Below are 13,874 nucleotides of genomic sequence, written 5' to 3'. Positions count from 1 at the left end.
ACATGCATATGCATATTTCAAAATTTAACAAAATTGAATGCAGAGATTTAAACAGCAGCATTATATCAATAACAGCACTATAAATATAAACAAATGTTAACACTATGATGTAATTATAATAAAAAAGAAGGTGAACAAGGGTTATAAATAAAGGAAGTGAAACTAAGGTTACCTAAAATCAGGTTTTCTTGGAGAAGGAGCTGTGAGAGTAAACAATTGGGACTGTTTACAAAGATGATATTATAAAAAGGTGCTGTAAGGGGAAAATGGGAGATTTCTAATATGAATACTAACATGAAGCATAAAGTGATGTATGAGTAACATGAAAGCAATAAAGATGGAAATTTATTATAAGACAGAATTCAAATATTTTGGAAAATAAAAGGAGATCACAAGTTTGAAAGGAAATAAAGGTATATCACATTACTTGTTCTTTGTTTAAACTCATTATAAAATAATAACTCCCAGTAGAAAAGGGTAGTACCCCTAAACAATGTCATAATGATGTCACACACAAATGTTCGGTTGTATGGAGACACAAGAAAAATAGTCAAAAGAGAATAGGATAGCACGATTCTTTCACAAGAGGGAAAATGTAGTTAATGATGGGTAAAGTAAAAAATAAATAGTATTTCTTTTGGGAAAGCACATGCAATTAATAAAAGTTGAAAAGAGACAAATATGAATTTAATTTAGGGCACCTAAGTGGCTCAGTCAGAGGAGTGACCAACTCTTGGTTTTGGCTTGGGTGGTGAGCTTGGGATCATAGGACCAGCTGCACTTGGGCTCCATGCTCAGCATGGAGTCTACTTGAGATTCTCTGCCTCTCCCTCTCCCTCTGCCCTTCTTTCTCTCTCTCTCTCTCTCTCTCACACACACACACTCTCTCTTTCTCTGTAAAATAAATAAATAAAATCTTTTTTAAAAAATGAATTTAATGAGTTCAAATTTTATTTCAAAGATGAGTTAGAATGAGAATGCTCAATGGGAAGATTTTAAAACTGGGAAAAACAAGGATAAGCTTTACAAAGAAAACAAAACAAAAAAGAAAATGCACAGCTTACCCAACATATTATCTGATTCTTATAAATGCTCAATAGAGGACCCCATTGTTAATCATGATTAACAATGAGGAAAATAAGAACTTACAAGAGAGGTTTAGTATTGGATTTTAGTTTTAGAGAAGAAAATGTATAAACTAAAGACAGTAAATGAAATACAGGATTTTCCTTAGTATATTATTAATTTATTTATTAATACAATTTTTGATTCTTCAGATAAAAAATTCAAATGACTATTTGAAATGAGAAAAGTCAAATACATGCATATTTCTGTCAATTTCCTGAAATTGAATAATTTTATCCACTTATTCTCTAAATTTGGTTTAGCTCTCAAGAACAAGAGCAAGAATTCCTCCCTCCAGGGTCCCTATTTTTCCCTTGGTTGCAAAGGGCCCAGTGGCAACTATATTGATGGAAATCACAAGACCAGGGAAAACTTACTCCACTGTGGGTCACTATTGTTCTGGGGCCTCAGGACTTACCTGGGAAGAGCTGTTTCAAGGCAGAGGAAAGAGGAAGAGAAGGTGGCACCTCAAGCAGAGTGGATTTTATGAAAATGAATGTGAGGGGCTGGTTGCTCTAGGCTCCTGGCATCTGGCATCTTGCTTCGCAGTTTCCTCCTTCTTTTGCTGTCCTTCCTTCATCCTTCCTCATGATAGTCCCATCATTCTCCACCTCCCAAATTACCTTCTTGCCCCTTTTTGGAAGTACCATATACGATAGGAAACAAACCACTCCTAGTTGAAATCAAGACATCCCCAAAGAGCACAGTGACCCAGAAGAAATGATAATTCATGAACTCCATGCTGGGGATGATCTCTGACTCAAGAAATGAGCAAAGGAAAATACAAAGAAGTTGAATTGTTCTTATCTGAACAAGTGACAGTTAACATCCTGCCACAAGTCCATTAAAAGCAGTTAGAGGAAATTTTAAAGTAATAAAATAAATAATAAATAAATAATAACAATAAATGAATAAATAAATAAATAAAATAATAATAAATAATATATAAATAAAATAATAAAAATAATAATTAAATAATAATAAAAAGTTAAATAGCAATATTTAATCATAGAGATGATCTTTCACATTTATGCATTTATTTAAGCTCATCATGTTCTATGTGCAGAGGACTTTGCAATTTATAAAACTTTGACATATTTTGTTTTTTTGATTATTTGGAATAAGAGGAGATAAGTACTATTTATGTCCATAAATGAGATCATACCTATCACCTTCCTTGACCTCAATCAGACTGAGATTTAATCTCTCACTCTGTCATTATATAGTTATATGATCTTGGATAGTAATAATGACTAACTTTTTCTGTGTGTTTAATAAACGCCTGATACTCTCATAAGTCCTTCACATGTACTTATTAATTTAATTCCAAATCAGAGAAGTAAGCAGCATTATTATTTTCAAACAACACTATTAATAAGAAAAGTAAGGACACGGGCACCTGGGTGGCAAAGTCATCTGAGCAGCCAATTCTTGATTTTGGCTTAGGTCATGATCTCAGGGTCCTGGGATCAAGCCCTGCATGGGGCTCTGTGCTCAGTGGGGAGTCGGCTTGAGGATTCTCTCTCTCCCTCTGCCCCTCCTCCCACTGGCATGTGCACTAACGCTGTTTCTCTTTCTAAAACAAATAATTTTTTTTTTAAAAAAAGAAAACAAATAGGGAAAGAGATATTATGAACATGGTCAAATATACATAGTCTTTTTTATTGTTGAATTCTTTTTGAATCTAGCCATTTTGATTACAAAACTCCTATTCACAAAGTCTATATTATATTTACCTTTCTGGTAAGTCACTAACTACCTTTTTGTTCCTCTAATTTTCACTTCTATGCCATGAGCTGTGGAGCTGTGGAGAAAAACAATGAGCTGTGGAGAAAAACAGTGATATACATCATGGAAAGTCATAAACACATGTCTAGTAGATAGTGAATAGCTATTAAATAATTGTGCTACTATTATTTAAGAATCTAAAGAAATTACAACTCAGAAATTTAAGTTTTAATTAAATTAAATTTTAACTTGAATTAAATTAAATATAAGAAAATTACATGGCTGAAAGTAAAGTAGCTTGGTCTGAAATCAGAGTCATATGGGTTAAAATCCAGTGCTCTAAATCTTGTGGAATTTTAACCCTTAATATAGTTTTGTAACAAGATCAGTAGCATGTCAATAGGCAGATATGTTTGAATAAGTAGCACCTTGACTGAGAATCTCAGTCCTGGTTGAATAGCAAGGGGTAATACTATGGAGTATTACGTTCATTATGAAACCTTATATTCAGAGCCAGGACCTGTACCTACATACAAGGACATGTTTAAGAATTGGGGGACAGAGGGAAGCCCAGGTGGCTCAGCGGTTTAGCGCTGCCTTCAGCCCAGGGCCTGATCCTGGAGACCCAGGATAGAGTCCCACGTTGGGCTCCCTGCATGGAGTCTGCTTCTCCCCCTGCCTGTGTCTCTGCCTCTCTCTCTCTCTCTCTCTGTGTTCTCATGAATAAATAAATAAAATCTTAAAAAAAAAAAAAAGAATTGGGGGACAGAGTAGCACCTAGGTGGCCCAGTAGGAGAGTGACTGATTCTTGGTTTCGATTCAGGTCATGATTTCAGGGTCATGAGAAGGAGCCTATGTTGGGCTCTTCACTCAAGAGTTGAGCCAGTTTTGAGTCTCTGCCTTTCCCTCTGCCCCTCCTCTGTCCTCTCAAATAAATAAGTCTTTAAAAAAAAATTGTAGACAGATAGAATTAATTGAAGACAGCATTTCTTTAGGTCTCTAATGCTTCTATTCACTGCTATGGGCTCTTACTACTTTTGATGTAAAGGTCTTTGATTCTTGCCTTGAAAGTGTGGCCTGGGACACTTCAGTATGGAAACCAACTGACTCTTCTTCCCAGGAAGCAGAACATGCCAGAAATAAGTTCTTAGTTACTTGGTCTTTCATGTTATTCTGTTATTTCTTTTCAGGGGACAAATATTCTGTTTTAGATATAAAGGGGGGAAAAAAAAGCCCTTCAATTTTTTGTAGGAACAAATCCATTTTTCCTCCCTCAGAAAAGTATGTCTGTGGCTGCTCAGGAAAGAGACCCAGAACCAGGAAAGTCATATTAGTAACTGGAATGAACACACCAGCAATGAGAGAATACAAACTTCCTGATAATAATAATAGTAGAATGTATAAGTTTTACAAACATTGCAGCAAGTTTGTTACAGGAAATTAATGGATACTCTGTGGGTCAGAGTAAACCCATATTATAAACACACCACAAAGGGAACTTCGGATTTTATTTAGGTGATAACCTAAAGTAAAACACGTTTATTCTGGATTTTGCAGTGAATACCTTAAAGTCTGATACTGTCATGGGCTTTATTCCCTTAATTCCCATGTCATAGATTTATTTGGTCCAATAGTTAAATTTATTATGCTTAATAAGAAAAGAATGTGGACACCAGTGTGTTGGGGTGAAAGTAAAATGACTTTACTGGTCGATCTAAAACATTGCATGGTTGATTTTTAAAACAAGATAATGTTAATAAAAAGATGAGATTGAGGGGAATGTGGTATATCTATGGCTTCTCTGTTAATTCATTTTTGTGGAAAAGGTTTAATGACTTAAGAAAATGATATCATTATAGCTTTATTTTATAATTTTATGTAAAAATTCTTTATGTGTATGTTGCTTGTATGTCCTAGATCTGATTATTTGCAGATTTTATTTATTATACATTTGGAGAGTTTTGTATTACTACAAGACAGTTATATTTTTTATAATGCTATCAAATTTGAAAATCTTAGTAAGATTGATTTGGCAAAATTTTATTAAATCTAATCTAATTATTAAACATATCTTTAATATGAGACTAATTCAGTCTCACCTGAACCTACAAGGTACAAAAGACAGAGCAAATAATTGGAATTGGAATAAAAAATGAGTAGTGACAGCAAGAAATAGGTGTGCCATTAGCAATTTATGAGAGCAAGAGAGAATAAATCTCAGTGGTCAAATTGTCTCATCAAGATACCTTGAAATACCTAGTATTTTTTTGAACATGAAAATTACCCCAATATTGTTCTCTCACTTATACTTGTTTTGCAAACCAAGGAAAACTAAAGGCAAATTAACTGGTGGAGTTTGGGAGGAAGGAGAGAGAAATGGAAACAACTTAAAAACTGCGTACAGCAAAGGAAAGTGGTTTTGGGGAGGTTTTGTTGTTGTTGTTGTTTTGGATTTTTAGTGCTGCATTTCATGGCTGTCCCTGATAACTGATGTGACAAGGGACTGCTACAGAATTCTGAATTCCACATTGTAATAATGAAATACAAAAAAAACCAGTTGTCTTTGGCAGCCAAATGAATTCCTGTCTTGGCATCTTTCACTTTTGATTTCTGCCCGCTGAGACTGAGGGCACTGGAATTCAAAGTCAGTTGTGCTGGTTAATTTGGTTAATTGCATGTGTTAACTCACTTGGACCATGAGCGCAGATACTGGGTTAAACAATTTTTCTGGGTGTGCCTGGATGGGAGTAACAGTCCAGTGCTAGACTGAGTAAAGCAGACTGCCTTCCACAATGTGGGAGAGTGAGGCTCATCTAATTATTTGCAAGCGTAAAAAGAACAAAACAAAATTTAAAAAAGGCTGATGGAGGAATACTTCACTCTTTCTACTTGATGATTGTTGAGAAGAGTCATCCATCCTTTCTCCTGTCTTTAGAGTGGGACCGAAACTCCCACCATTGACTCTTCTGTTTTCAGGCCTTCAGATGCAGAACAGGGAACTTCTTAGTCTCCATAATCAAATGAAAGAATTCCTTATAATAAATTTCCCTAGGTAGGTAGATTCTTATGGCTCTGTTTCTCTGAAGAACTCTGACTAGTACACTAGTGTTACTCAATCTGTTTTCATTCTGAACTTGTCACAGTCATTTGCAGGCTACCAGACAGCTCATTCACTGTTTCACACACACGTATGTCCGCACATTTATGTGTATACGGGTATATATAGGTGTATGTATCTGTATATAAGTACCATAGTTTGACCAGGGAAACAAAATCTACAGCAGATGATTCAATCAAAGGAATTTTGTATGGGAGTTTATTTACAAAGGTATTTGGAATATCTGAGAAAAGGAGAAGGTGAGGCATCCTCTGTATTTGTACATCATCTCTACCTTCAGAGCTAGAGTGACAAAAGGAACAAGCAGAGCTATTGGAGCTGGAGCCAGGCCACTAGGTGGGAGTAGGAAGGTCAGGAGATCTGCCTGTTGGGAGCTGGAATTGGCATGGAGAGGTGTGACCACTGCTGATGATACCAGAAAAATAGGACGCAGAATGCCCTGCCTTCTCCTGTTGGCTGAACCCTGCAAGGAAGCTGAGGAAATAAAATTGGCAAAATTCAGTCTCAGCAATTTAGAGCAGATCAGAGGCAAGGGTGAAAAATGGTTTTGAAAACAAATGCATGATCAGCATATATGAATACATAAGCATTTGTCTGGGTGTATATAACATATATGTATAAATACACACATATTATGCATATTCTTGATTTTTATAATGCAGGATTTTTCTAAATGGAAAGATCTGAATAGGATCTTCAGAGTATCCCTCTGCTCAGAAGCTTTGCTTTTACTCTTAGTAGTGATACAGGAGTGTTTGGCTCTTGTCTCAGAGTCAAAGAATAAATCTCATGGACAACAGAGAGTGAGCAAAGTAATAGAAGTTTATTAAGCAGAGATACCGAGAAAGCTCTCAAAAGTGAGAAGGATCCTGACAGAGTTGACCCTGAGGGCTGTTTTGGTCTGTCTTTTATAGGAAGCTGATGGCCAGGGCAGGGCGGGAAGGTTGAGAGTGGGGTGGGGGGAAGTGATGGAGGATGCCTGAGTGGCTCAGTGGTTGAGCATCTGCCTTCAGCTCATGGCATGATCCTGAAGTTCCAGGATGGCTCCTTGCATGGAGTCTGCTTCTCCCTCTGCCTATGTCTCTGCCTCTCTCTGTCTCGTATGAATGAATAAATAAAAATCTTAAAAAAAAAAAAAAAAAAAAAGGAAACTGACCGGGGTACTTGGAAAATTTCTTGTCAATTTCAGGCTGGATATTTGGAACAAACATGGTGGATTTATAACTATCATAACAATAAATAAGATGTTTTTGTAAATATCATAAACCCAAACAAGCTGTTCCTTTCTCTCTGGTTAATATCCCCTCCATAGTATTTCTCTACATCTGGGATTTCTGTGAGCCTAATCAAGTAGCTCATGGCCTTGAGATTCTTGTGTGGTCTTGGTTTGTACAGGGACTATTGATAACACCTTAACGATATATTTCTGTGATTACTTAGTAGCCATTAAAAGGGGGATACTCCATAACATTTTGGAGCTAGGGAGAAAGGTTTATTTTTTCTGTTTTTACTGTCTTATCTCAGTTTTCTTGGGATGGGTAGGAGCCTGACTCTGGGGTCTTTCCATTGTCTCTCCCTGCCTAGCCTCATCTGCCCCTAACTCGTTCCTACATCAGTAGTATGAGGACCAAAGCAGAAAAAGATGATAAGCCCGTAATCTGAGATATTAGGACCTTTGAATTCAGTGTAAACAAAGGGGCTGCCAGTTTTTAACTACCTGCCATATAACCCAGGTAGTGAGAAAAAGCAAGTTGGCAAAATAAACACAAAGTTGGATTTCTTTAGGAAATGATTTATTCCTTTTTACCAATTCATAGAATTATGCTATTTTCTTGTTAAAAATGGAGGCTCTGGGAATTTAAGATTCTTGATCAAAGTCATTAGTATTAGAACTCAACTCAGGTCCACTGCACACCTTTCATTGTACCAGACCATTGATCTTACTTACTCTGGAGAGTAAGTGCAGGACAGCTTCATGGATGTACCACATATGCAGGTGTATAGAGCTCATGCTCAAAAGACCCCATCCTTGGTCTGCTCTGCTGTTGACATCTTGGAAAACTTTATCATTTTATCTTTGAACTCTTGTTTCGAAGTGAGGCCTGATGGACTAGTGGAGCATACATAAGCAGAAGTGACAGGCACAATATGCAGATCTCTTGCCATTTCTTGCTTGTACATTTGTATTCACGATGCCTCATGAGCACAGAATCCCAGTGAACCTGCAATAAATTGGTAGGACAGCAAGATTCAGACAAGAAGTGTTACATCTGTGACTGAATAGGCAAGGACACTGAAGTCTAAGATGCCACACTTGGCCATTTAAACCAAAGTTTGTTTCAAACACAGAAAGAAGTCAAGAATGTTCTGACTTTCCAAGAAGCAAAAAAAAAAAAAAAAAAAAGGAACCCTATCATATTCTTTCTTACTCATGTTACCTCCTTATATTATCTAGACAGCTACACTGAAGATAATGACATAGAAGAAAAGGAAACTCCTTCCTTGCTTATTGATAAACTGAAGATAGAGCATATTGGTAGAAAGTGAGCATATCAAGAAGTGAAATAAAAACATTTAAGCTAGTTTTTTTGTATCAATGCCTCTCTTTTGCATGTACAAGATGCAAAATAGGAATTGTGCAATACTGGTGATTCTACATGCTCTGATGTTTGTATTAAAAACAGCCTCTCCAAAATATACAGATAAGTAGCAAAATTCATGCTAATGATTTTTTTCTTTTTGCTTAGAATAACATTAAATAGCAGAACACAAAACATCACAAGTCTAAAGACAGAACAGAAACTGTATATTTTAATATCTTTAATCACATTTTTTCTATTTTTTGAAGAGGGGCCCTGCATTTTCATTTTGCAGTAGGCCTCACAAATTATGTAGCTGTCCTTGAGAAAATAGCAGTGCTGTTTTATAGAAACACATGGAATTTGTTTATTTTGGGGGCTTTCAACCTTCAGTATGAATCAGAATCACTTGAACAGAGACTTAAGAAAAAAAAAATGCCTGAATTCAAACCCTGAGATTCAGATTCAGTTGGCTGAGCATGGGATGCAACATTTTTTTTTTTTTTAAGTTCCATAGATAATTCTAATATACCCTAAGGATTGAGAACTACTGATATGAGATGTCTTCATGCTTGTAAAAACCCTAATTATATGTAATGGATAACCTCAACTCAATACAGGGTTATATATTATTTTAATAACAGCTTTCTAGAGATAATGCTTCAGAAAAAGCACAGGAGAATTATGGTTCTCAGACACACTGGCAGGCCAGAGAGTGGACTTTGGGGACCTTGGAGTCTCTACATTTTCAAATAACCTGTTACAACTAGGCATAGGATAGTTTCTCCCTAGTACTTTAAGTAAAATAAAATCTGAAGAGAAAGTTCAAGAGTTTACTATTAATGCTGTAGTTTGCTGATGTATATATTGCCTTGGCCATAGAGAAAACAGGCTGTCACTTACATGTTTTGTTGTTTTTGTTTTCAAATTAAAGTAATCACATGTAGAAAGCTTCTCTTGACAAAAGTCTTAAGTAGATTCAGTAGTATTTAGATTCATCATTGTCAGAAGGGATTGTATTTGTGTATGTGTCCACACCCTGTCTTTAGAGCTTCTTAACAAAATGTTACTATCCTTTTTTTTCCCCCCAGAGGATGAGAAGTTAATGTGATAAGCCTATGTTAGGGATTCAAGATATTTTCATGGGTGAGTAAAAGAGTAATCCTTTCACAAAAATTCAGGGAATTCTTGAAGTCTACTTTGATAACAGTTAAAATGTTATTACTCTTCTCAATAACATTGACTCCCCCAAATTTGCAATCTACCTTGTACATGGCATTAACCTCATTGAGAATAGTGTTTATTCTTTATTGTAAAGTTGGGGTTTCTTAAAATTACTTTAAAAAATGTTTTTAAAATTTAATTTTACTATATGTTTCTCCAATACAAAGGTTAATAAGAGATACAAAAAACTATATATTAGATGTTCTATAAGCAAAGAAGCGTGGGGAACACTGAAATAGAGTCCTATTTGGTTTTGGTTGTTTTTTCTGTGAGGGCTTTTTCATGGCCTATATTATGCAAATATCATTATACATCTCCGAAGTACTTTTGGAAAAAATACTGAAAATACTCTTTTTTTCTTTCTAGTCATTATTTCTCACTGAAGTAAAAGTGCTTAATTCACTGGACACTGTATCTTAAATATCTTGTATTTTGAATATGCCTACACCCAGGCTTATGGGCTTTTCTATTTGGGATTCAGTGAGTAAGTCAATTGGGTACCAACAACTATCTTCGGTTCAAGAGTAATGATGAAGCAAGCTCTTCTTGGGCTTCAGGTGTAAGATCTAGACTCTGCTTTATCTTTATTAGATCATTACACTGAATGTTTGATCCCTAGCTTCACAATAAGTGTTTGCTATATCTTAGTTCCTTCTTGTCTCATCCAGATAACTTATTCTGTTGTGTGGTTTTAAGGAATATTTTTAGTTACCATAGGCCAAACTAAATTGGCTTTCTAAGAAATAGTTAAAGTTTTTAAACACATTCTAGATCTTTTGATATAAGTGTTTTAAGACTACTTAGTGAAGTCAGCTGATTTATAGCTTTTGCTCTTAATTTTTTAATAGTACATATACATTACCAAACATTTAAAAATGCAGATATGCATAGTAGACAGTGAAAATCCTCTGTAATTACAATTGCCATAGATGAGAAGTAAGTGCAAATACTTCCAAGAAGGTTTACTACAATTATATGTGTTAGATATATATGTGCACATATCTAGGTGTACAGGTAAAAGTAACTGCATAAATAATCTTAATTGCTGTTATTTTGGCATATATAAACTTCATTTTAATGAACTTTCCCTTTCACATCAATAGATTTCCTATAGTTGTAATTTATTTTAATGCTAAAATTATTTTCCTCATATTATGAACCTTTTCATTATGTCCACTAACCCTCACTTCAAGAGAAGCTCTAATGGAATAAAAAATAACCATAATATTTAAAACATACAAAGCTTCTTTGATTATATCTGTAAACTTGATTTAGGATTTCTTGCTCTTTATGATTTACTTATAAAAAACAAGTTTATTCCCAAATTTAAAATAAATTAACAAGAACATGTAAATATATGTGTAAATATCTAGATATAAATGCAATACATGTATAAATAAATGTATACTTTGTCAATAGAGAATGTATTTATCTTTTTTTTTTTTTTTTTTTTTACTTTATGATAGGCACCCAGTGAGAGACAGAGAGAGAGAGAGGCAGAGACACAGGCAGAGGGAGAAGCAGGCTCCATGCACCGGGAGCCCGACGTGGGATTGGATCCCGGGTCTCCAGGATCACGCCCTGGGCCAAAGGCAGGCGCCAAACCTCTGCCCACCCAGGGATCCCTATCTATCTTCTTTTTAAATTTGTGATACTGTAGGAAAATAATCCACAGAAGTATTTGTCCCTGTACTGGCACAAAAGCTAACAAACTAAATAATGGAGCAAGTTTATTGCTCCAAAATAAGCGAGATAAAGCCCTGTTTTGATAAAAGTGTAATGAGTGAGCTGAAAATCAGCACTGTGCATGTGGCTGTCAGGAAGAAGCTTCCGAGTATACAGCCATAGCAGTGCAACTGAACAAGGTTGAACAGACACACCTCAGCTGACAGCATGGGGAGCTAGAATTCACAACTGGAATCCCTTATTAACAGAAAAGACTACATGACAATCCAGGTAATTAGAAGAACTGGTGTCAAGTAGGGTGTCAACAGGGCCATAAGTAGGGAAATAAAGAATCTAAGAGTGCTTAACAAGGAAAAGAACATGAAGCCAATAAAAAATATGGTTTACTCTAATAAATGATAAATTGTAACATTGAATTTAAAGCAGGAGAAAAAATTTATAATTTATTGCTTTCATATGGAATGTACAGAATGGTAAGCTTGGTATGTACGAAATTAAAAGGATCATTGAATTAAGTAAGTTTTGCCTCTTTAAAAGTGTATCCCAATAAAGATCGTTTATCAAAATATAGCACCTTCCACACCTGGTAAGTATAAACTGGAGACATATAGAAGACAGTGCATGAATGCTTCCAACTCCAAGAAATTTGAGGCCAAAGTTCAGAGTGAAAATAAGCGGGTAGTCCTCCAGTGTATTCCTTCTGAGATTACACTGGGCAACCCTGCTCTATCTACTTTGATTGACGTTCTTAAAGATGATCCTTATCGATTAAGGAATTCATTTTGAATTAAATGCTCACACTGTCATATAGGAGAGAAGAAAGTCTACAGACAATGAAGCTACAGCAATAAATCAGCTTTCTATTTCAGACTCAGAACCTGTGTACTCTCTGTGCTCCTTCTAAGTAAAATTGATGTCCTTGAAAATAGATATGAATTTTGAATTATGACTCTTGAAACAACTAATAAAATAAATTGACTTTGTTTTGAAGAGACTTGTCTGTTATCGCCTATATTACAAACATTTCAAAACCCACAAATTATATGCTAAGCAATGAATATGATGTCCACATTATATAGGAATATAGGGACAATACATAGTCTATTATTTTTACATTATTTTTAATGCATTCTTATGACATAGTGGTGTTTTATACTTCTTAAGTCATGCACGTTTTTGAAATGAATATCAGAATGATACAGAGGAATACTAAGCATTTTTGAGAATCGGAATTAGTAATTCGCAGCATCTAGTATAGTGCATTTACATAATAGGAGATCAAACTACAGTTTGTCAGTTTAATTCAACAAAACATGTTTAAACTCCTACAATATGCCAGATGATATGTAAGTGTTGGGAGGCAAAAATGAATAAGATGTAGTTTCTTTCCTTAAGGAGCTAGGACAGGAAAACCCAAGGGTGGATACAATAGTAAAGGAAACATGAGGATTCCTTGTAAAAAGGAAAACTTGACCTGTAATCAAATATTTTCTCTGTGTCTGGAGAGCACTTATTTTCACTCAAGCCTAACAATTACACCTTTTAAAACGTACTTAGCTAGCCCATTTTCATGTTTGCCATCTGCTATTTCAGACCTTTCTCCCTATGATGTCTCTAATGTCCTCAATGGTTTTCCTTCCAGTGTTTGAGAGCCTTTAGTTCTTAGGAGACAGTCAAGTCCATCGGTAATATAACTTGAGTCTCAGAACTCCACAAAATCCAAGGCCCCCCACTCTTCATCCCTCATGTTTTGCACGCAGCATCAGAGACCACAAAACCTTAAGTTTTCCAAACTTTTCCAAAGTCGCACAGGTTTTGGGGGCAAAACAAAGGCTGAGTACTTTCAATCTCAGCTCAGACTTTTGGGAACTCTTAGTAATTTACTGCCAAGTGGAAAGAAGACTAATAACGCAGTTCCCAAGGTAAAAGGTAAGGCTTTAAGGACTGATTTTGGAAAGTATTCAATGTAACAGTTTCAAACATTGTGAGTCAGACCTCCAATATACAATGGCCATTCCCATCAATAGATAAAAGGCTGTGGACTACCTTTTCCTCCTCCTCCTTTGTCCTCATTTTCACTTTTGATGTTCTACCTCTTAGTATGGTTTTGCGAGAAACAAGCTGGGATAACTCCTGCTGGACTTCATTTCCAGCTTTTAAGTGCTGGCTACAGGGCAGGCGATACTTCAAAGGAAGTCTGTCTGTAGAGATATCAATCAGCCCAAGCAAACAGACTCACTGAGAGGAAATCGCTCCTATCAGGAGTGTTCAGCAAAAGAGAATAAGTGGGTCTGAAGCTGAAAACCCCAATCTGCATTTGTTGTATTTAACTATTTGAGCATGGAAATGGGTATAAGTGGAACTTGCATCTACCCAGTAAGGATTGAATAAGCCTGACTCAAATGTTGGGGGAC

General features: G+C 35.7%; 1 long non-coding RNA gene across 3 annotated transcripts in view; it reads left to right on the top strand.

The window, feature by feature from the left end:
- The window catches only part of LOC144312254 (uncharacterized), a 215,765-nt gene that overhangs the window by 58,701 nt on the left and 143,190 nt on the right, over positions 1-13,874 (top strand). Inside the window, exons 7-8 of one of the 3 annotated variants that reach the window (XR_013377757.1) lie at positions 9,642-9,696; positions 11,241-11,263. The exons of 1 other annotated variant lie outside the window; for it this stretch is intronic. This is a non-coding gene — a long non-coding RNA (uncharacterized LOC144312254). Of the gene's footprint in view, positions 1-9,641; positions 9,697-11,240; positions 11,264-13,874 lie in introns of those variants that run through there. One more of the 3 variants, XR_013377755.1, reaches the window with a different exon arrangement.

This window comes from Canis aureus, chromosome 4 (assembly GCF_053574225.1).
Source record: "Canis aureus isolate CA01 chromosome 4, VMU_Caureus_v.1.0, whole genome shotgun sequence".
In the NCBI taxonomy this organism is placed as follows: domain Eukaryota; kingdom Metazoa; phylum Chordata; class Mammalia; order Carnivora; family Canidae; genus Canis; species Canis aureus.
Note: the sequence above shows the minus strand (reverse complement) of the source record. Positions and strands in the feature narration are given on the sequence as shown.